Below are 25,031 nucleotides of genomic sequence, written 5' to 3' on the forward strand. Positions count from 1 at the left end.
AAGACACTGTATCGTTAAAATAAGGAATGTTGGCCAAGCCGGCCGGTATGTGATCTCATGAAATATTAAAACATTCTTAAAGGGATGGTATGTTTCTGCGATTTATTTATGAGCCACATAAAATTTATCCATTCCAAAAAAAGACAAATCATTTTTTATATTTACGGGAAAATACACTCTCTGTATAACTTATTTAAAAGTTTGTACAATAGTCTAAGTTTTAGTATTCGTTAAGATGATTGTAAAAAAATCCCATACCTATAGCTGATTGTACCTATATGCAAACACATAAATGTTTTACGCAATTGGGAAATATTTAAATGACCGTATCGCAACTACTTATCAGCTTATTACGTATAGATTGTGTGACATGGACTATTGTCCTTTCTTGGCAACCCTACCGGTCATCGCCTTGTAGAACGTTAGCATGGAAAAGAGTGCACAATAAGCTGTTTCAGCTGCGATTCAGTCCCATGGTCTACTTAAAAGCTTGGTCCTCTTTGTTTTAAATAAAAGTAAAAAGAGTTTGACATTTATGCTCCATAGTCCAGGAAACAAAAAGAGTAAACAGGAAAATTTTCGTCATTAAATCTTTGACTTCGTATCTTTATTTGGTCCTAGGAGGCAGACATATCAAAAGTTTGTGCCAACAGCCAAGGCAGATGGGGTATGAAGGAACCATTTTTAGTTTTTTTACATCTGAGAAACTTATGCGTCCTAGTAAATTGGAATATTTTGTAACAGAAAATTTTAATTTTTAAAAACATTTTAAGGAAATTAAATAATGTTGCGTATATTATTAAGGAACATTTAATTATCTACAGCTCTTTAGCCGGCATTTTATTTTGTCGTCGAATTGTCAAGGAGATATGTGATCGAAAAGATAATAATAATAAGAATAAATTATTTAATGCATGGACATGAAATCCTTTGAGGAAAGTCTTGATGTAAATATAAAAAGCTCTATTATGTAGAGAATGGCATTTAATTAACCTACTCTGGTTAAACTTATCGCACAGTTTATTCAACTTTTCAGTATGTCGCTATGTCTGATAATACTGGAATGATGCCCCTCATCATCCCCTCATTTGCTTATTAGAAATTCTTTAGGCTATATGTTGGTTTCTATCTAATTTACGGTAGCCTTTCTGTAAAAGAGAAAAGGAGTATCTGTAATTAAATAAAAATGCGATTTAAAAATAACAATAATAAAATATGGAACTCTTAGATGTAAACAAATCTATATCTGATTAAACGAGAAAAATATATATGTATTACTTTAATCGTACTAAATACGAGTAATTCCACATAGCAAAAATAAAAACGCATACTATTGATAGCTATTGCATAAAAAAACAATGTTATAAATTAACACTTTTAAACATCTTCTCGTTATTTGCAACATAACTTCAAATCAAATTCTTTCGGTTAATTCATAGCAGCTAGTTAAGATTCAACCTTCATTTGAAATGATCAGCTGTAAATTTAATTGCAAGACTAACTGTAAACCTATCTCTTTGGCTTTGTTTTTTAATACTAAGCCAATTCTTATGCACGGAAATAAAAGGTAACCAATTAATTACTAAAATCCACTAACTTCGTTTTTAAAATCGTCGAGGTTTGCAAAAAACATTGATTCACAGATCATTAATAGAATAATTATCAGTGACAAATAAGCAAAAACTGTTTGGTAAATAGTCATTCCAATTCGTAAAAATAAAGACACTGACAAGATACATTTTAAATACAATTATTTTATATGTCTTCTTTTAGTATGTACTGTAATAGTTATAATTAAAATGTTTTTTTTTGTTTTCAAGTAAGAAAATTGTATTATGGATTGTGGTAGTGTATCATATTGCTAGATCGGTGGATTACGAGAACTAGTGGAATAATTTAAGCCTCGCTGGACTAATTTAATTGAATATGCATTATGTGACGCGTTGTAGGCATATCACTCGTTGCAGCTTTGCTCATCGCTCAACAAAGATTTACGCTTGCAATAATTTATTATTGACGATTTACAATATAATGATATAGTTACTTTTATTTATAATTAAACTAGGATAAGTATTTCAGTCACAAGATCAAAATAAAAATAATCATTAAATATTTTCACATTTCTTTGAGCCGATATGCATTGAATATTTTATTAATATAATTTTCTCAAAGAGCCCAGGTCTTAAAGTATTTAAGGGCTTTGGTAGTTAAAATTTGGATATGAATAAAAATTAATAATCATGAGAATGCAATCATTTATGAAAGGGTCAGATTCATAAAAGGGGAAGGAGGCTTGGGTGTCTTTTATTTTAATTTGTAAGCCTCTATTCCTTACTTTAATGTGTAAAATGAAAATACATATATCTTAGTCCTTGAATAATATATAGGTTTATTATCGATGTGATTAAATTATCTATTATCAAAATTATCGATAGAATGACCCAACAAACTGTATTATCAAGTAAATGTTTTTCTTTTCATTTAACTAGGTATACCTTGCTAGTTTTTCATAAATAATTAATAATATATTATTATACATGTAAACAAGTATGTTTGATTATTTTGTATATACTAGTTTGAAGTGTTTTATACTTATGTTTTCTTACTGGTACTAGTAAATGCTTACTTGTCAGTTAAGATTGCATGTACAATAGTACAATTGCAAACAATAGTAGGAAGAACATATAGCTCACAATTAGCTTGGAAAATGTACATCCCCCATAAAAACCAATAATAATTACAGTTAAAGTAGTAAATCAGTTTTCTTTTAGGTTTTTATAAATTTTTAGTTGCAACATAAAAGTTTTTAAGGACGTTTTATTGTATGGGTTTCAGCATACATTTACTTCTAACTAATTATGTCAGTAATCCCAACTAAAAACTGTTTAATCGTGACTAATGTGATTCTAACATCTGACATTGACAGTTGTAACTTAGTATGGTCATATTCATCCTGCATTTTTGTTTAGCTAACAAATTATATAACTATTCTTTTACCAACTCATTCATTATTATACAATTTTAATATTTTTATCATTATTATTAACATTATTATTAAACTGAAGAGAAACTATTGTAAACGTCAAATGAATTAATGTGATAATTATGTTTTATTATTTATTCTTATTCATAGAATACTTCTTATTTACTATCTATTACATTGAAAAAGGATAATTCTTTTACACGTAGATACGATCCAAACACGTAAATGATAGTAAAAATATAACCGTGAAAAGTAGCTGAACAGTCAAGTTATTGATGACCAAGTTGACCATGTCAAATGTTATAACATGTACAATTTCGTGTTATTAGATTATACAATTTAATTTGCAGTATTTGTTTACCATAATAATATACTATTTTTTATTTCACATGCATTTACCTTGGCCGTAATATACGGTTGTTAACCACACTAACACTTATCATTTGTTAGCTAAACCGTAATACAGGATGAATGTAACCATACTAAAGTTATTTCTATCCAAGTTAAGTTGCTAGAATGTAATTAGTCACATAAACATTATTCATATTTTAAGCAGGAGTGTTGGTTATCATAGATATTTCAGTTGAAGGTGAATACAACATATCACATGAGATATTCTGGGAATGATTGATTTAAAATGTTAAACAAAGCTCACTGGATTGGCTGGAAGACCATTGGCAACGTATAAGTTAACACGATCACATCGTAATAGAAACCAGATTATGGTCACTTTGAGAAACGGGTTTGAGAAGTTATAAGTGAGGGCAATGAGAGAATGTTAAGTTATGTCCAATTGAGATTCCTTTCATTTACATCGCAATTTATTCCTTGGTATGTGTTTTAATAAGATTCAATTGCATTTAACGACCTGGATCTCTTGAAAAAGTTAGTAGTGTAAATAAAACACAAGTTTAATTTGATTGCAAACTGTCCTGAACAGTTGTCGTTACATAGTTCATTTAAATATTGAAATCATAACCCAACGTAATTCTCTTATTCTATTCGACGAAAGCGCATTTTATGGATGAATCTAAAAGGAACCGATAACTAAGCGAGCGTACAGAACGTGATAACACCAAAGGGGCTCCTGCTTAACAGGTAATCTAATTAAGTTTGCCAACCCCTTCTCTCTATTACAGTCTGGACCTCTACCTTGTATAGCATAACTTATAACAACATATACTGCATAAATCTCGACATGGGCGTTACAATGTAAAGCAACCCCTTTGAACTTTGGATTTTTTTGTTTTTAGTATTTTTTTATTTATAGGGATTAGTGTGATGTAAATAGTGATGTGTGCATGCGATAAGGATGGAAAGATGTGATACCTTTGCATTAAAATTTGTGAGATATTACACAATCTTCACTCTTCAGTTAGTATTTTTTTTTATTTTTTTTTTAGAGGTTGGCGGCCTCTTTTAGCCTTGTATTTGTCCGTCCACATCTGGTCCACATAGACTACAGATCTGTGCATGGAACGTATCCAGCAAAGCAAGGGGTTAGCAGGTACAGTACAAAGGTGAACTGTACTGATAAAAGTTTGTGGCAGTGACCAGGATCCGAACTCACGACACTACTGCCTTGGGCCCGAAGTCCGCGACGCTACCAACTGAGCCACCGACTCACCAGGTTTTGTCCTCTTTAGGTTTTGTTCTCTTGATGCCACTAAACAAAGTAATACCTTTTGTTAAAATGGATAGTTTTAATATTGGATTAGATGCCTGTTTAAGTTTTACATCTATACTTTTTGTTTACTATAATATTTAGTAAAAATCTATAATTTGAGCAAAAATCTATAAAGTTAAAAACCTGTAAACCCCCATCGTATTATAAAACCTTTCACGAAATGCTTAGCGTTACTAAGTAAACTACTGTCTATAAATGTGGTTCAGGTTTAATTTTAAGTGGATTCAGTTATATTCCTGGAACGATGTTTCAAGAGTTATCAAGTTTGTTAAGTGAAGCTGAGTGGGATCGCATACAGGTTTTCTTCAACTTCAAACTAAGTTACCAAGTCACATATTTCCTGCCTAAGTAAACTGCCTTGGTTCATTAATAAGGAAATATACTTGTGTGTTTGTTTAGCTACACAATTCTTAGATTGTTGATAAACCAACAGTATTGTGAAAAATTCCTTCTCCTAATTGTAGATAATTTCAAATTACCTTTTAAAAAAATACTATAACATACTGAAATGCGTGTGCGAGGGTTTGGCTTTAAATAAGTGCTTCTCGTTTTCTTTGTATATTTATTGGGGTGTGACAATTTTGAGGTTTGAAATTATAGAGTTACTCAGAGAGAGCCAAGAAAGTTAATTAGTTGCTTTATCATCCGGCGCTAGTTGTTACTGCCAATGCAAATATGGCAACTCAATATAATATTCTGTTTGATTAGTTTTCCATGGCTAAATAGAAAATTCATGCATTTTACTTTAAATACATTTAACCATTTTTAATGACTTGGTACAACCAGGAAGGTGTAATGAGTGAGAAAACAATTATATTGTGATAAAATCAGTTATTATTTAATAACAAATGCAATTTGTATACATGTATGGCTGATTGTACTGTATTAGCAGCTAATTTATTGCTAAACAAGCAATCTATTCTCATTAAATAGAGAATGTCGTTGTCATTCTAGGAAATGAAGAGATTACAATCAAGGAGAGGAAACGATGAAGCGCCAGATGTGTAATTAACGGAAGTGCTCGTAAGGCAAATCGTTAGTTTAAATTTGTCTTAAACCTTCAATAAAGGCTTAGATATATCTGGTTTTTGCTTTTAAGTGATTATTCAGGAGTTATAAGCCACATACTTTACAGCCCTGCTATTTCTAAATCCAAATTCGTGAATGTAACGTAATGAACCACACATAAGCAATATTAATTCCCCCGCCACAGGAAACATGTAGACGTAGGAAACTCCTATGCCTTTAGTTTTTTCACTAAGATATTTCCTTAAAACTTTTTTTAGGTCCAACACGAAGTTCTTAGATTTGCTTCATCAGCGAAGATATATTATGTTTATAACTCCACTCATGTAAAATGACACATAAATTATACAACATTAATTTACTCGTAAAATAACAGATTTATATTCATCACAACTCAAACTAATCTGAATAAAAATGTAAAAGAATAAGCAATCATAATTAAATAAAAATGATATGTTAATTAAGATGAGACCAGCACCAGAAACAATGTGTGTTTTGTTAAAATTTCATTGTATATTATGACGTATATAAATTTGGCAAAGGCAAATCACCTCAAAATATGTTGATAAACAAGGAAATACCAACAATTAAATATCCGTAAGACTTACATAATAATCTATATACTAATATAAATTTGAGGTGTTGTCTGTCTGTCCGGCTGCCACGATCTAAATACTAAACCGACACAGCCCAAATTAAGCACAAAGATTGTCCACATACCTAGGAATATAATAGGACTGTTCACTTCCCTGAGTTCCTCTCGGGCCACACCCCTTGGATGTCCAAGGTTTTGAAGTGAGGTTTTCAAAAGTATATTAATTGGTTTATTGAAGCATGAGGGAATTCACAAACTTTGTTTATCTTTATGTTAACGTTTCATCGTAAACAGTCAGAACTGCTAAATGCTTATTTAACAATTTCAGACAGCTGATCCACACAGCATGTGTTATATTCGTGTTTAAATGCAGTATATATTTAATCTCAGTGATTAAAATTTCATGTTGTGATGTGTTTGATGATAAAACAGCTTACAATACAATTTTGCCAAACGAAACCCTCCAAGGACAATGTTGGTTCAAAGCAAGCAGTATACGAACAAGCCCGCCCTTGTTGGCAAACCCTGGGCTTGGGATTGCAATGCTAATACCGAATAAACTCCACGTATATTGACGATGGGATAATTTAACAGTTTGACCTTGTTGCTATGGAGTTAAAATTTAAAATTGGTTTAGGTGAAAAAGTCATTGCACGTACAGATAAAAGGCCGGACTGTATGTTTTTATAAATTGACTATTAGTAATATTGCATTTAAATGCATATAAATAATGCTTAATGTTCTGGAGCATTGTATAAGATAACAAGCCGAGCTAAGATTGCTATGATGGTTTTTTGCTATATCTAGCTATTAACACCATGCATTTTTACTTTTCTATTTATGACACAGCCTGTTGTTCTTAACCCAATCCCGATATTAAACAATATTTTTACGTTTTCATAATGCAGGATTATCAAGCAATTCACAATTATTCCCTCTTCATAAAGCTGAAAGCAGTGCTTAATTCTAATTTAAAATATCAACACACCAGTATCTAATAATTCTAAGGAATGAGTCCACTGAGTTTTTTCTACACACGAAACATTTGCAGTATGCTTCATAATTATAATACATTTTATTTTGGAAAGGCAAAGCTAAGCCGGTTTTAGCCTTTGTTTCATCAAAAGATTTCATCGTTGAAAATAATTATTGAGAAATGCCACACCACCTGAATGTTGTGGTTGATTTATAAATTTCCAAAATATGAGTATATAGTCTATAAGAAAGTGTATTGCTTCACTAAGCAATTTTAAGTTGAGCTAAGTAAAGCTAAGTAAGTTGGATGGGATCATGTACAAGTTCTCTGAAACTCAAAACTAATTTGCCAAGTTGCTTGCTTCCTTCACTAGAAAGATGTCTTGATTCATTATGTAACCGTAATATGTTTCTGTGAGCAATACATTTTATAATTACTAAACGTCTCTAGTAAGATATATATTAAGTTCGTATTTTCAGGAAATGTATGCTGTAACTTAATTACAAAACGGTGTTCGTTGGGTTTGAGATTTGATATTTTACATGGCAGCCATTTTGAAACTGCTAATGATATTTCATTACACCCTTAAAAATACGTCTAAGTAAGATGAAACACTTCTGTAAAATCCCAATGCTGTATTTAAAACTGTTTAGGAGTTAGGATATTTTTTGTAAAAAAAAACACATACGGTCTGATAGACGGGAAACTAGGCACCAGGGATCCATGCTCTTTAGTGAAAGGTGTTTGTCTTGACATAAGCAATACAACTATTACCGTTGTTCAAAGACTAGACAGCCTGTATATGCGGTTGACTTAAGATGTTAAACAAAGTCCATGGGATTGGCTAGAGGATCATTGGCAACAGATGTGATCAACACTATCAATCACAGCTACCAGATGATCGGTCACTTCGACAAATCGGTCGCAGCTTTGTGTGTAGAATCTTAAGTAATGAACAACTATAGTTACTTTCTTTTGCTGCGTAATTTATTACTCGGTAGTTTGGATCCAACTTTAATCAAACTACAGTTCTTGAAACAGTTAGTAGCTTGTAAGTTATAAAATTGCACTAATCAATTGTCTTTTCAAATTTGATTTTTTTTATTATTCCCCAGCTTAATCCTCTTGTTCTATTAAGCTAGATGAATTCTATGAATGATTTCCCTCAAAATAATTCACGAAGCAAGCGTTCAGAACGTGTTAACATCGTTAAAACCAGAGACATTTCAGTTCAACAGCTAATCTAATTAAGTTTGCCAACTCCTTTTTTACATTACAGCCGAGACTCCTATCTTGTAAAGCATAATAACATATAATTACATTTTGTGACTTCAATTAATGAAACAAACCACTATTTATTAAATTATTAAGTGTACCTACGTGTACATACGTGTTACGTATGGTGACGGATAATTTTGCTGTGATATTGTCATTTGAAAGATTCTTTGCTATTTAGATATTTTTCAAAATACTATTTTAAGGTATGTAAAAACTTTTGTATTATTATTAACATAAGTTTTATGTACACTTTCGAGTCCCTATAAATGGTATTCCTGCTAAGCCGTGTGTTTCGTCTTGACCTAGACAAGTCACATAAGGCGTTGTAATTGGATTGAACCAAGCTTACATTCTGTAGACTTCCTTTACAACCACCTCTAGGCTACCTGATATATGTCAGACTTTCAAAGCCTTGTACTACGTAGTCTATGTAAGGAACAAGAAACCTTAAAACACGATCTCAAACATACAATTTATATAAGGTAGGTTACACGATTTTTTTTATTTTACCCTTTGGACAATTTGTAATAATTTAAATTTCACCTTATATTTTAAAATTTTAATCCAAGCATAAGGAAAAAGTTGTATACAGTCAATATTATTTTCTTAATAATTGTGGGGAGAATAAACAATTTTTTTATGCCATTGCAATGCGAAGGCCTATACAAATATTCATAAAACTTATGAAGGGAGGAAATTATTCAGGAGTCCCTGTTGAATTGAAGTTTTGTATATGTTGTTGTCACGGTTGGCACTTGAATTATTAACTAAACTTTTATCGAAAAAAGCAACACAAAACATTACCTGAAGCGGACTAAAAAAGTTACATTAGGTAATGAATATCATTTTTAAACATATCATAAATCGTGGATTTTTTATAACAAGAGATTATCATATAACTAGTATGTCCTAACAGTAACCTTCCAATCACAGCGGTCAGGAATATCATTAGTGATTGATACTAATGATATCCATAGACAAGTCAATATCATTCTACCTCCTAGACAAGTTATTAACATTTTATGTATTAAATTGATACTAATTTGCACATCGAGGAAATATAAAATGTCGTTCCTTTACTAACCCAATTTTAGTTTGTTCGTACTAGTATCACATTAAAATAATGGTTTAATGTTTTCTGTATTTAAATTTAAAAGCAACTATTACTACTATGGCACTGTACAGATAAAGTCTAATAACCTAATTCTCCGAAATTAGGTGTTCTGATGGTTTTTCATGGCACTTTTATTTACTAATAATAATTACGATAGTATATTTTGTCCTTATGTGTTAACCATGTCAATTTTGTAATTTGTTTAGTTATCCCCAAAGACAGATTAATATCTTTGGTCCAATGCAATTACCTTTGATTAATAATTTACCGTACCACATGCTCTTGACCCTTTGTTAAGGTCATTTAGTATGTAATTTAGTCACTGAATTAATTACATCTTTGATAAGTACTAATCTTTAACGCTTGTTAAAAATACCCACAATATGTGTTATTAATTTTATTACGAATATAGCAACACAATAATTGTACTGAATATTTTATTAAGATATTCTAATTATAATTCCAATTTTCATTATGTTAATCCGATACGTTACACGTCCTATCCTAAACGGATTATGGGGATTTTCCTACGATTTGTAATGTTTAGTGAAATCAATAGCCAATTATAAATACCCCTGCCACAGCAAACCTGCAAGCTAAGTGCATTTACATTAGCCTGATTTGATTTTCAATTAAATCTATTTCATTAACATTAGGTTTAACGAGTACCTAGGTTTGCTGCTACAGGGAGGATAATAAAGTATGTTTTTTTAGTAAAACAATAATAGCTTAGTATGAAAGAAATAGGTTAGCCATGTTTATTAAAATATACTATACATAAGCAAGCAAAATACAACAGTTCACTTATACTCCATAACAATAACATGGGAATTTTAAATTTAAAGTTTTGCATTTAATCCGTAACCAATAACCATACAAAAACACTTCAATATACTAAATAATTTTTTTAAGCTCTTCAAAATGGTTTATAGAGAAATTGGGAAATCATATGTTTTGCAATTCTGCAGTTTTTTCCATATTTGTTTGGTTTTAGTGAATATGTTATGTTTTAAATATTTTTCACGTAAAGTATGGATTAGATATTATATATCAAAATGTGATGAAAACTTTGTATTTTTATTGCTGGATAATGTCATAAATAAATGTTTTAGGTAACGTTAAATCTGTAGTAACTCTTAAGTACCTTATTTGTAAGCAAACATAATATATTTGAGATATTGGAAAGTAAAAAAATAGGAAAAACTGCAAATACACAATTTATCATATGAAATGCTATCGACTTCATCCATTCCATGTTATACTAATTCTTTGATCATGATTATCATATGTTTCGGTAGAATAATTTATCTCTTATTTTATCCCACCAAACTTTTACGAAATGTGTGATATATTCTCGAGCGTTTTAAGCTTTATACGTGTAAGATATAGCGTAAACCCTCCCCTTAATTTGTTCCGCTCAGCAGGATCCTTTATAATTGTCCGGAATCCAGGAAAGTTTAATGACATACTTGATGAGCAATTCCGTTCATTACTCATCTAGAGCTTTCATTACTTGCTCTGGTAAATTGTTTATCTACGTTGTTTGTTGTAACATATGCCCTTTATATTAAACATTTAGAGTAATGCATACTAGTGTTAAGTAAAAACCACATCACGTAAATAATTGTTTTGTTTAAAAGTTTGTTTAAAGTGAACAAAATACTATGTCAAGAAAACTCTTTTTTTTTAATTTATGAGTAAATTGTTCTCCAATTAATTTAACATGTCTATCATTCCTATTTGAACCATCTTAGTCAGAAATATGTCACCCTTCTTAACGGTTATAAGGTAAAAAGTTGTGTATTCAACCTAAATATATTCTGAACAATCGCCTTGGATTACAAATTAAGCCATAGCCCTTGACTTTGATATTACATCAACTTAAAGCTAGGTGAATAAATATTATAAGAAAAGATATCTTATTTTAAATATCTAGAAATAAAAATAAAATTTGTCTATATATGCTGTGTACCCCTTGTATACAGACAACTAGACGTTCTGCAATGTGGTTTTATTATATTTATCATTTCGTCCACGTCAATCATTCACATTTGCTATTTTTTACTGAAACAGTGAATTTTGAATATAATTCTGAATAGACTAGAGCCTAAATGTATATTAACATAGAACAAAATACAAAAAAAAAACTGCTATTACTTTTTTATTTTTAGGTAATGTCATCATAAATTATCAAATCTATCAATTTATAAAACTTTTGATATGCCTTAGTAAAGTACGTCGGATGGCTTAGGAAGCCAATGGCAGCATATGAACATAAACATGCAGTATAAACATTATCCATCACATCTTGACAGAGGTTAGATGATCTGTCATTTGGTCAAACAGGTCAAATCTGAGTTTGTGGAAAGGTCATTAGCAATGAATACATTGTTTATTTTTTTATTTTTACGAGTTTGTGATCCAATTTTAGCTGCGTGATTTAGGAAATAAACCCGTTCAAATACGTAATAATTAATTATATATAAAAATATAAGTCATATTACAATGTTCAGGAACTATGGTAAACAAATAAGGCTTTTGATTAAAAAGTTTTTCTTTTTAACTTTTTTAAGTATCGACGTTCAAAAAGTTAAGACGAATACCGTGTAAGTTCTAAATATGTGTGCACATAGATGAAATCAAATAATAAAATATAGGGGTAGACTTTCACAGAGAACCTACGATATATTATCGCATGAATAAAGATAAATATCGATATGTGTCTGCTTTGATATTAAAATCGCAATGATTTTAATTTTACCATATGATATAAATAATAACAATAACATTAACAAAGCTTTTTATTCCTTAAGATTAGTTTCACTGAAATATAATTTATGTTTTGGTTAATGTTTGTTTTGTTACTTTTCATATAATAAATTATGTTTATGTTTTTATGTTGATAGCTATATTGTTTGGTAATTATTCCGTATAGGTGCCTCCTAACGAATTTTTAATTTTGATATCTTACTTTATAGTTTTTTACCTCCTGAATCCAAATATACCATTATTTTTCACAGCTGATGAATATTTCTCAAGATATCGCCATAATAATATACAACATTAAAATAAACAAGGTAGGATATATATGACATTTACAAGTGGAATGTACTATGGGGTACGTTTTTATGACTAAATGACTTAAATCACTATTTATGACGATTTATTACGAGTTCCAAAGGTAAAAAGTCCTTAAAATAGCCTAACTTTGGTAAATTAGTTAACAAGGTATATATTCCGTTTTTATTAAGTAACTTATCAATAAAAATTAAACTAACCATTTTTGAAATCGATGGTTACAATAATAAAATAAAATAATAATTGAACATTGAAACGAACAAGTTTTGATTATATCGTTAGTTATCCGATAATATATCGTAGGTTCTCTGCAGAAATCTACCCAACTATAGTATCATTAATTAATTAATTAATTTAAATTAGTCGTTAATTATTTCTTTATTACTTACCAAATTGATAAATCCACCTATTAAACATTACTCAAAATGATAGCGAAGTAGGCTAGCAAGAAAAACAAGGGATTCAAAGTAATATGGTTGCAAAGACAATATCTGTTTTCAAACAACGTTTCGGTGTTGAACACCAAGTATACAATTATCTGACTTCCCAGTAAATAGAGTTGACACCACACATTGATTATATTTCCTTTCTCCGTGAACATTTTTTTAGCAGTTGCCTCTTGGCTTGTATTTGAGTGTTATACACAAACTTTTGTTTTAATAAATCATCATTGAAATTGTGTATATTAATACTTCATTATATACACTGTAAAATACAAGCCTCTTATATCATTGCCATTATAATATATACTTACTCATTGAACTAACCTGTTTTATAAACAAAATGTTAAGTGTTATTTTTTAGCTACTGATTGATGATTTTATGTGAATTTGTTTGTATATAGTGACGGAAAACTGAAACGCTGAAACAATCCATCATATAAGAAGCTTATACCGACATTTCGGAGCGCTTTGCTGTTCCGCCCGTCCATCAAGTCTTGTATTAACGGTTTTCATTTTCTGTAGGTAAGATATACAATTTATTTGACATACAAAAACTACATACATAACTCCTAAAACTAAAGGCTACAGGTATTTAAATAGCATTGCCAATAAATTTTTGGAATTAGGAATATGCATGTTAAATATAACGTCAAATTAGCATTTGTTGTACAAGCGTTGTATATGCATTATACATTATTGTATTATGCATATGCCGTTCTGGAAATAATTAGGACAAATGAATGCATAGGGTCTTACCAGGATTAATTACTTACTTATGCCCAAACTGATGCTAGTAATGATTTTGTATAATATTCCTCTGACACAATTTAAAAAAAAAACCAGGTTATTAAAAGTTAATGCTTTATTTATTATAATTCGTATGTATAATGTAAAGTATCATGAACCTATTTTCATCAATAAATGGTATTTCAAGGACTGAACACATGCAAATGCAGTGATAATGTAGATTAATTACAAAATTTAGGTTTACATTTTGTCAGAACATGTTTACAAAGGTAGTAAAAGCCGTGGAAAATGTTGTCAATGTAAATGATTATATATAAGGGAATTAATGTTTAGTCAGCTTACGAGATAAATGCACTCGTAACGAAATGTGAAAGACATTCGTGCATATTATTTCACGTTACTGTACAAAAACCTAATGCTGAAACTAAAAGGTTTGTACATATTTGTCCAACCCGTTTTATCAGTAACTCCCATGTGGGCATTTTAACGTCATTCTTTTAGTTGTTTTCACTTGAAATCTCTCTTTTGATCAAAATGGGTTCTTTTTTTGTAAATACTATCTTCGTGGCTTTACAGAATGTTTTTTTGTTTACCTTATCAGTTATATACACATACAAGTTATTTATTTGACTATGTACCGATTTTATTAGTTTTTTGTTTCAGCTCAGTAGCTAGGTATTAAGCGATGGATCAGATTGATTTTAACGACACTATACTTAAGTAATTTTTTACGTTTATAATATATTTTTTATTGTATGAAGTAAACCTTACCTTAAGCGAAACAACGTAATTAGACCACATTGAATAAGATTTTCTATTTACCTGAAACAAAATAGTTATGTTAGTTAACAATTCCTTTGTAAGAAACACCGGTGCAATGTATTGCTAAAAGATAGTTGTAATTGTTATAATGTATTACATTTACGATTTGGCCTTCCAATAATGATCTAATTAGTTTCATACATTGAACTGTGTTAGAAGATTTCCCATAAAATATCATTGTTCAAAATAGAAAAGCTTAGACGTTTGTCCTTATTAATTATTTATTATTTGGATTAGTCTTAATGATATTGGATTGATACTTAGGCTCCACTATATTCTTTTAGTTTTGATAATATTAACCAGTTCAAACACCCTTACTGAATATGTGAGACGATCTATGTCGTATCTTACTGGTATGAATTTTAGCTATGCAGAATCAGCAAGAAGACACTGTATCGTTAAAATAAGGAATGTTGGCCAAGCCGGCCGGTATGTGATCTCATAAATATTAAAACATTCTTTGAGGGATGGTATGTTTCCTGCGATTTATTTATGAGCCACATAAAATGTATCCATTCCAAAAAAGGACAATTAATTTTTTTTTCTTCAGGAAAATTAATTCTCTGTATAACTTATTTAAAAGTTTGTACAATAGTCTAAGTTTTAGTATTCGTTAAGATGATTGTAGAAAAAATCCCATACCTATAGTTGATTGTACCTATATGCAAACATATAAATGTTTTACGCAATGACCGTATCGCAACTACTTATCAGCTTATTACGTATAGATTGTGTGACATGGACTATTGTCCTTTCTTGGCAACCCTACCGGTCATCGCCTTGTAGGACGTTAGCATTGAAAAGACTGCACAATAAGCTGTTTCAGCTGCGATTCAGTCCCATGGTCTACTTAAAAGCTTGGTCCTCTTTGTTTTAAATAAAAGTAAAAAGAGTTTGACATTTATGCTCCATAGTCCAGGAAACAAAAAGAGTAAACAGGAAAATTTTCGTCTTTAAATCTTTGACTTCATATCTTTATTTGGTCCTAGTAGGTGGACATATCAAAAGTTCGTGCCCACAGCCAATGCAGATGGGGTATGAAGGAACCATTTTTGTTTTTTTTTTTTTACATCTGAGAAACTCTGCGTCCTAGTAAATTGGAATTTTTCGTAACAGAAAATTTTATTTTTTAAAATCATATTAAGGAAATTAAATAATGTTGAGTGTATTATTAAGGATAATTGAATTATCTACAGCTCTTTAGCCGGCATTTAATTTTGTCGTCGAATTGTCAAGGAGATATGTGATCGAAAAGATAATAATAAATTATTTAATGCATTTTACACATGGACATGAAATCCTTTGAGGAAAGTCTTGATGTAAATATAAAAAGCTCTATTACGTAGAAAATGGCATTTAATTAACCTACTCTGGGGAAACTTATCGCACAGTTTATTCAACTTTTCAGTATGTCTCTATGTCTGATAATACTGGAATAATGCCAGCATCATCCCCCCATTTGCTTATTAGAAATTCCTTAGGCTATATGTTGGTTTCTCTCTAATTTACGGTAGCCTTTCTGTAAAAGAGAAAAGGAGTATCTGCAATTAAATTAAAATGTGATTTTAAAATAACAATAATAAAATATGGAACTCTTAGATGTAAACAAATCGATATCTGATGAAACGAGAAAAATATAGATTTATTACTTTAATCGTACTAAAAACCAGTATTTGCTCATAGCAAAAAGAAAAACGCTTACTGTTGATAACTATTGCATAAAAAAATAATGTTATAAATTAACACTTTTACAAATTTTCTTCTTATTTGCAACATATCTTTACATCCAATTCCTGTGGTTAATTCAATGCAGCTAGTTAAGATTCAACCTTCATTTGAAATGATCAGCTGTAAATTTAACTGCAAAACTAACTGTAAGCCTAACTCCTTGGCTTAGTTTTTTGATACTAAGCCAATTCTAATGCACGGAAATATAAGGTAACCAATTAATTACTAAAATCGACTAACTTCGTATTTACAATCGTCGAGGTTTGTAAAAAAAACATTGATTTAAAGATTATTAATAGAATAATTATCGGTGACAAATAAGCAAAAACTGTTTGCAAAATAGTCAATAATATTTGTTAAAATAAAGACACTGACAACATCAATTTTAAATACAATATTTTAAAATGTAATTTTTTAGTATGTACTGTAATAGTTATAATTAAAATGTTTTTTTTTTCAAGTAAGAAAAATTTATTATGGATTGTGGTAGTGTATCATATTGCTAGATCCATGGATTACGAGAACTAGTGGAATAATTTAAGCCTCGCTGGACTAGTTTAATTGAATATGCATTATGTGACGCGTTGTAGGCATATCACACGTTGCAGCTTTGCTCATAGCGCAACAAAGATTTACGCTTGCAATAATTAATTAATGGCGATTTACAATATAATGATATAGTTACTTTTAGTTATACTTAAATTAGAATAAGTATTTGAGTCACAAGATCAAAATAAAAATAATCATAAAATATTTTCACATTTCTTTGAGCCGATATGCTTTGACTATTCTATTAATATAATTTTCTCAAAGTGCCCAGGTCTTAAAGTATTTAAGGGCTTTGGTAGTTGGAATTTGGAGATGAATAAAAATTAATAATCATGAGAATGCAATCATTTATGAAAGGATCAGATTCATAAAAGGGTAAGGAAGCTTGGGTGTCTTTTATTTTAATTTGTAAGCCTCTATTCCTTACTTCAATGTGTAAAATGAAAATACACATATCTTAGTCCTTGACTAATATATACGTATGTATTATCGATAGAGTGACCCAACAAACTGTATTATCAAGTAAATGTTTTTCTTTTCATTTAATAATTTTAACTATTGTCTTCGCTACAGACCGGGCGTCGCAAATATGCAACATTACATAAGGTTGTCAAAAATAGAAAAAAAAAACTAGAATATATTATTTAACCAGGTATACCTTGCTAGTTTTTCATAAATAATTAATACATATATTATTATACAAGCATAAAAGTGCGTTTGATTATTTCGTATATACAAGTATGAAGTGTTTTATACTTATGTTTTCTAACTGGTAGTAGTAAATGCTTACTTGTTAGTTAAGATTGCATGTAGGTTCAGAATAGATGTTTTTGATACTTATAAAACTGTATTCTTAAAAGCATTTAACATAGGACGACGTTTACGTTATTCACTGGGTGAAAGTTTCTCATCTGCAACTTACGTTTTATTTAATACAGCTAAGTTACGTAATAATCCCTAATGAATGCATAGTTGTGTGCAACAGTTTCATAGACTACGGTATATCTTGACATAGTAAATGAATGATAAATTTATACCGTCTAACAACCTTTTAAAGATGAAAATAAAATGCAAATTATATTACTTATACTTTTTAGGTACAATGGCTGAATTTTCTCTCACATTGTATGCACTTATTTGTTAAAAACACCTAGCACAAACAATAGTAGGAAGAACATATAGCTCACAATTGGCTTGGAAAATGTACATCCCCTATAAAAACCAATAATTATTACAGTTAAAGCAGTAAATAAGTTTTCTTTTAGGTTTATATAAATTTTTAGTTGCAACATCATAGTTTTAAGGTTTTTTTTCTTGCAGTGTATAAGTTTTAGCCTAAATGTACTATCATTGCTCGAAGAACTAACTAATTACGTCAGTATTCCCAACTAAAAACTGTTTAACCATGACTAATGCGATCCTAACAGCTGACGTTAGCAGAAATAACTTAGTATGGTCACATTCATCCTGCATTTTGTTTAGCTAACAAATTATATAATTATTCTTTTAGCATTTCATTCATTTATATGTTTTTTGTCTTGGTAAAATTTATAAAAACTACCTCAAATCGAAGCTGTATCCACTAAGAATTTGACTTTTCTGGCTTCTAAAACTGAAGAGAAAATTGTGTAAATGACAAAAGAATTAATATGATTGTAATGTTTTATTTACATAATACTTCACAATTACTATCGATTACTTCGAAATATGATAATTCTTTTACACTTTGATGTGATCGAAATACTTAATGACTGTGTAAATATAACCGTAAAAAGTAACGGAACAGTTAAGTTAGTGTTTGACCATGTACAATTTTATAACATGTACAATTTCGTATTATTATATTATACAATTTAATTTGCAGTATATGTTTACCATAATAATATACTAGTTTGTATTTCACATGCATTTACCCTGGCCGTAATATACGGTTGTTAACCACACTAACACTTATCATTTGTTAGCTAAACCATAATCCAGGATGGATATAACCATACTAAAGTTATTTCTTACCAAGGTAAGTTGCTAGAATGTAATTAGTCACATAAACATTATTCATATTTTAAGCAGGAGTGTTGGTTATCATAGATAAGTCAGTTGAAGGTGAATAAAAAATATCACTTGAGATATTCTGGGAATGATTGATTTAAAATGTTAAACAAAGGTCACTGGATTGAACGGAAGACCATTGGCAACGTATAAGTTAATACGATCACATCGTAACCGAAACCATATTATGGTCACTTTGAGAAACGGGTTGAGGTTATGAGTGAGGGCAATGAGAGAATGTTAAGTTATGTCCAATTGAGATTCCTTTCATTTACATCGCAATTTATTTCTTGGTATGTGTTTTAGTAAGATTCAATTGCATTTAACGACCTGTATCTCTTGAAAAGGTTAGGAGTATTTAAATAAAACACAAATTTGCTTTGATTGCAAACTGTCCTGCGAACAGTTGTTTTTACATAGTTCATTTAAATATTGAAATCATAACCCAATGTAATTCTCTTTTTCTATTCGACGAAAGTGCATTTTATGGATGAATCTTAAAGGAATCGATAACTAAGCAAGCAGACAGAACGTGTTAACACCGAAGGGGCTCCAGCTTAACAGGTAATCTAATTAAGTTTGCCAACCCCTTCTCTCTATTACAGTCTGGACCTCTACCTTGTATAGCATAACATAAAACAACATTTGCTGAAGTCCTTAGCAAACCCCTATTACTAAGGAATACCTTGTGTATAAATATAATGATAAAATAAAGGAGTTGGGCCATGGGATCTTGTAATTTATAATCTAAACAACTGGTATTAAATAATGCAATTTTAGCCATATATTGAATGATTTGTGTGTAAATTTTTATTATTATCAGATATTATTATTTTATCTTCAGACCTGGTGTTTAATTTGTTTCGTAGGATTAATGTGAAACCCTTTTTGAAATAATATATTTACTACCCTATCAAACGCTATAAGAAATTGATTTAAAGTCAGATTTGGCCATAAATAAATGTCACATGAAAAAGCACTAAGGAAGTTAATTTGGCTTTTTGTACATATTTATAAATTTACATTTGATAGTAGAAGGAATATTATTTGTGAAACAAATTTAATGCTTATGTAATTCAACCTATATTTTAATTAAAAGGGTGCAAGCACATACAGTATACGGAAAAAAATACCGAACCTAGTATACAACTTCCTAAAAATACGCAATTCTTCAGGTTAGTTAAACAAAATATATGTTTTAGCGACTAGGTAAAACTAAGCTGCCTGTTAAAGTTACTCTAACTGCTGATTTGGTGTTAGTTATAAAAGAAATGCGATCATTCTTAATTTTTTCACTTCTTCTTTTTCTTTTCAATGTTTTTAGGCGTGTTGGTTAAAAAACGAAACAACACTAAAATCAATTCTATACAGTTTTACACGAGGACCATAAATGTTGCTTACAAAAAAGTCAACTTCGATATTATCATTTTAACAGTAGAGACAAAGGCTGCAAAACAATATTTTTTTGATAGATGACACTGAGCAAAGATTACTGGGAGAGTATACTAATAGTTTCCCCCGAGAAAAAAGCTCGGTTCCCAGGTACTCTAAATTCTATATTTTTCAAAATTATTTAAAAAATCCAAATTCTTTTTTAATCCTTTGCATACATTATGTATCATCGGATTATAAATTAAACAAACAACAACAGATTACCTATTACTACAGCAAAAATATAGGCTATTCATAATGTAAATAGAATGTATTTACTAGTTTGCTCGTCACAAGTAAAATATAAATTTATCCTATTTGAAAGTTTTCTTGCAAACCATAGAAGAGAGGAAACTGTGTCAAATTGCATACCGTAAGTAATTACAGGAGCCTATTAAACATACATTTTAAATTTCATATTTACAATAGTAAATTTAATGTTTCTAACTTAAATAAATGAAATTGTCCCTGGAAAGGACTTAAAGCTTCTAAACTTTTAGATAACCAAAAGACAAGCTAGGAAATTAGTTAAACTTAAGTTGAGAAACTTTAAATGATGAATCCTAACTTGCTGACTTATATTAAGCAAGACCCAAGTTGTTGCTACCGTTAGTTAATGTTGTAAGGGATACATATACTTAGAAGGTTCTGTAAAAGCTTTGAAGAAATAAAAATGTGAAATTATTTTGACCTAACAAATTATAAATTAAACGTGTATTTAATTTTAGTACAAAATAATGTGGAATTCTTAATACCTAGTTGAGTTTTAGAACTACACATAATCACAATCCACCAATTATAACACAACGTTTGCGTTATAAAAGAAAAGGGGATTTTATAACCTAATGTTTTAATTTTGTGAAATTTTGAGCTAATTAGCGCATTTTTGCGTCAAACACGTCTTGCGGTTAGCTGAATGCTGATAGCTGCAAGCTAATGTTTAATCCTTAAATATACTACTCTAGTAAATTTATAGAGTGTGTTAAATGAACTATTAAACGTAATTATATAAGCGTCTAGAACAGTTTTTCAGGTAAAATAAAGCAATTTTCGTCTTACTAAAGCAAACACCTGTTAATAATACTTACTAGACTATTAACTGTGAAGGTCGTTTAGTTTGGGTTCAGGTTGAAAAAAGTCTATTAATGAAATATATATTTTTCTTACGATAAAGGTTTTAGTACATTGTCGTGCTATCATCAGGCTCCAGCGTGAAAATTTCAGTCCATTTAACGTCGTAGATTAAAAGTCACATATTAAGTAGTCCACAAGACACAAACACGGATACAAATAAACTAAACAATTACTTTGATATATACTAGAACAGTCGCAACAAACAACTGCGCAAAAAATTCAAAATATTATATGGTTTTTTGTACCGGTACCATGGTACACACACATGCGAGTTATTTCAAGCAACTTATTCGACTACAAAAGTCAAGAGAAACATCATTCATCGGACGTATCTATGGACATATTTTAAAGAAACTTGGACATTTTGTTTACTTAATTCTAAGCTATCAATATTTCAATAAAAAAAACACACCTTTCTTTCTTCCCTATAGCAGTAAGCCTAAGTACCCATTAAAATGAATAATATTTAAATAGGAAATAAATCTGACAAATTTAAGGAAATAGTTTAGCGGAATTTCAGCCAGGTAGATGTAAATTCGCTTAGTCTGCAGGTATGCTGCGGCGGGGTTGTTTATTTAGTGAATTGTCAAACATGCAAATTGAAAGTTTTTTGCCCCTCAATAAACTTATTTAATTCAAACAAAAACTGTAGAGCGACAAATGTATGTGATTACACTATTTCTAAATTGAAGTTTTGTTTTAGGTAAACATAAAAAATTATAACATTTAAAAAGATTGTTAGCTCTGGAGAATATAACATGTATTTATGTGAAATAGGATAAGCATTCTATTTCACGAGGGAAACTGTTTAATAAAACATGAGCAATATAGCAAACCTTATCCAAGCTTTCTGTTGAGTTAACCTCTAGCTTTACACAAATATTGTTATAAAAATGTCGTTGTCAAATACAAAGCTTATAGGAAGATTTATCTCAAGATTGTATACACAATATGTTTTTGTATTTCAAATAATCCAAAGAATCCTACACTAGATGTGGGATGTATGCAAATAAAGACAGTAAGATCAAATTGAATCGAATAGTATTGGAAATAAGATCTATTGAGTAAATCTGGAGAACTATTTTTTAGAAAATAAATTATTTTCCTTACGTATAAAACCATTCGTCATAAAATACAAGATTAGCAAAAATGTATAATCTATGAACTAAGAAGTTGTGAATCCCTTTAATGCTATTTCTTGGATTCGTTATTCGTTAGCTAGGCAGAAGTCAAGTTTGAAAGTAAGCAGAGGTTTGTTTAGAGAAACTTTTTATCGTGGAACTTGGCTTTCCGTAGCATCTTTAATTATGAAAACTTGGTCATTCGTAAATCAAATTAAGTGTAATATACTGTAAAAAGTATGTCAATATTTGGTGATATATTTGTTGACCTACAAATTGAATTAAAGGAAAAACTAATATATTTAAAGTCATAAGTTTGACCTCAATGAAACGTGTTATCTCTATGACCTAAAATAAAATAACCAAACTAAAACTGGTTAACTAACCCTTTTTAAACAACATGGATTGTAGTGGAAAACGTTACATACTTAAAACATTAATTTATCGTTCAAAATTTTATTAATTATTTACCAGCCTCGACGATAAAATTTATATTTATAAGACCATAATATTCCCTTTTTATTAAATTAGTAAAACTTTACAAAACAGCCAGTCATTGAAACTTAAATAAGAAAATCTAATTAATAATTACATGAATACGGCATTAAATAACGCATTTTATTTTATGTGGAATGATTATAGTCTTACTAATATTTTTTAAGTTAATATTTGAGAGAAGAATACGTTAGTCTTTAGTTAAACAAAATATTTCATAAGTAATCTGTATGTGCTGTGATGAATTAAAAATTTAATTCTGAATTTTTAGAATAGATTGTTAAACCTAAATTTATTTTATAAAACAAAGAGTTAAACAATAGATAATATAAAAAAATACTCAAATTGTATAATTAAGGACCTTTTTTATATAAAGATATTACATTTACAAAGTATTGAATCAATAAGCATTTATTTGGTTTTCTAAGGGTATATTATTATTATAGGCATGTGTGATTCCCCTGCATAGTGTCATTACAGCAATCTAGATAGTTTCGTATTGACCTAAACATGTAATGTAGGTCATTTGTAATTGGATTGAGCAAAGGGAATGAACTAGATGTAGCCTGAGTAGTTACTCAATACCCTAAATGGTTTATGACCACAATCTCCAGGTTTATTACATTGAAAATATGTTTTAGAAACAAATTAATGTCAATCAAAAGAATGTGAAAACTAACATAATTAAATTTCCATTTTCATTTTATTCAGCTGTGTTGAGAGTGCAAAATTGATGTTGTGGGATTTATTGAAAGAAAAAATAAATAATGCATTCAATACAATTACATTTTTTATCATCACGAATTAAATATGTTTACAGTAAGAAAAGTCTACAAAAATTACCATTCGCTTATTTACCAGCAAATTTATAAAAATGGGACAGTAAAAATATTTACCAATCGTTCTTGAAAAACTTTTTTTGTCAAATGCTGCAATGCATAATTCAGTATGCATACCAATTGAGGGAGCAACATTAATGCAAGGTTACCCCAATATTAATTACCACTTATTTCATTTTCCATGTTTCTACTACGCTCCTCCTTAGCAAAGGAAATGAACTTGTACAGAAACGAACCAACACAAAAACGCATTTAAATGTTCAGGTATGGTCAGATAAAAACCAAGTAAATATTTTCAAACGTATAAGGAATCATAATACAATTTTTATTTTTTGACACTGCTAATTACTGGCATGAAATGAGAATTAGGAATAGAGTACACCTGTTTGTTATGCTGAAAAACTAAAAATAATACCTAATGATTTACTCATTACTTGTTAACAAAATGGTTTCATTTCCGATGGATAATTACATTTTAAACTCTCTCTCTCTTTCTTTAATGCTTACTAGTCACTGTATATAAAAGGTTTTTGTTGAACTGATTTAATTATGGTAGAAAACATGCTACCTGAATAAGAGACATGCGAACTTACTGTATGTTTCCGACTATCTTTCCATAAGGAAATCTCCTAGTGTATTACTTTATTAACAATGCTTATAAAGCTGATCTTTTTTCTTGCAATACTAATAATATTGATTAAAGACATTTCCTTAGGGACGTTAATATACAAATTAAGCTCGTAACTATTTTTTCAAATTTTAGCTTCCGTCTCATCGCTCAAAAAGTAAACTAGATTTAGTTAACATTAAACCATTACAACATAATGTCCAATACTTACTATTTAAACATAAATTTTTATAAAGGATACACAACAATTCAGGCATTGCTAAAGCATTCAATCTCGTGTTTAGAATATGAAAACAGATTATAATTTT

General features: G+C 29.7%; 1 protein-coding gene across 1 annotated transcript in view; it reads right to left on the minus strand.

Moving 5' to 3' along the window:
* The window catches only part of LOC128996722 (zwei Ig domain protein zig-8-like), a 105,388-nt gene that overhangs the window by 29,421 nt on the left and 50,936 nt on the right, over positions 1-25,031 (minus strand). The window lies entirely within an intron of this gene.

This window comes from Macrosteles quadrilineatus, unplaced genomic scaffold (genome assembly GCF_028750875.1).
Source record: "Macrosteles quadrilineatus isolate MER2022 unplaced genomic scaffold, UCM_ALF_1.0 Scaffold_6__1_contigs__length_79288215, whole genome shotgun sequence".
Taxonomy (NCBI): domain Eukaryota; kingdom Metazoa; phylum Arthropoda; class Insecta; order Hemiptera; family Cicadellidae; genus Macrosteles; species Macrosteles quadrilineatus.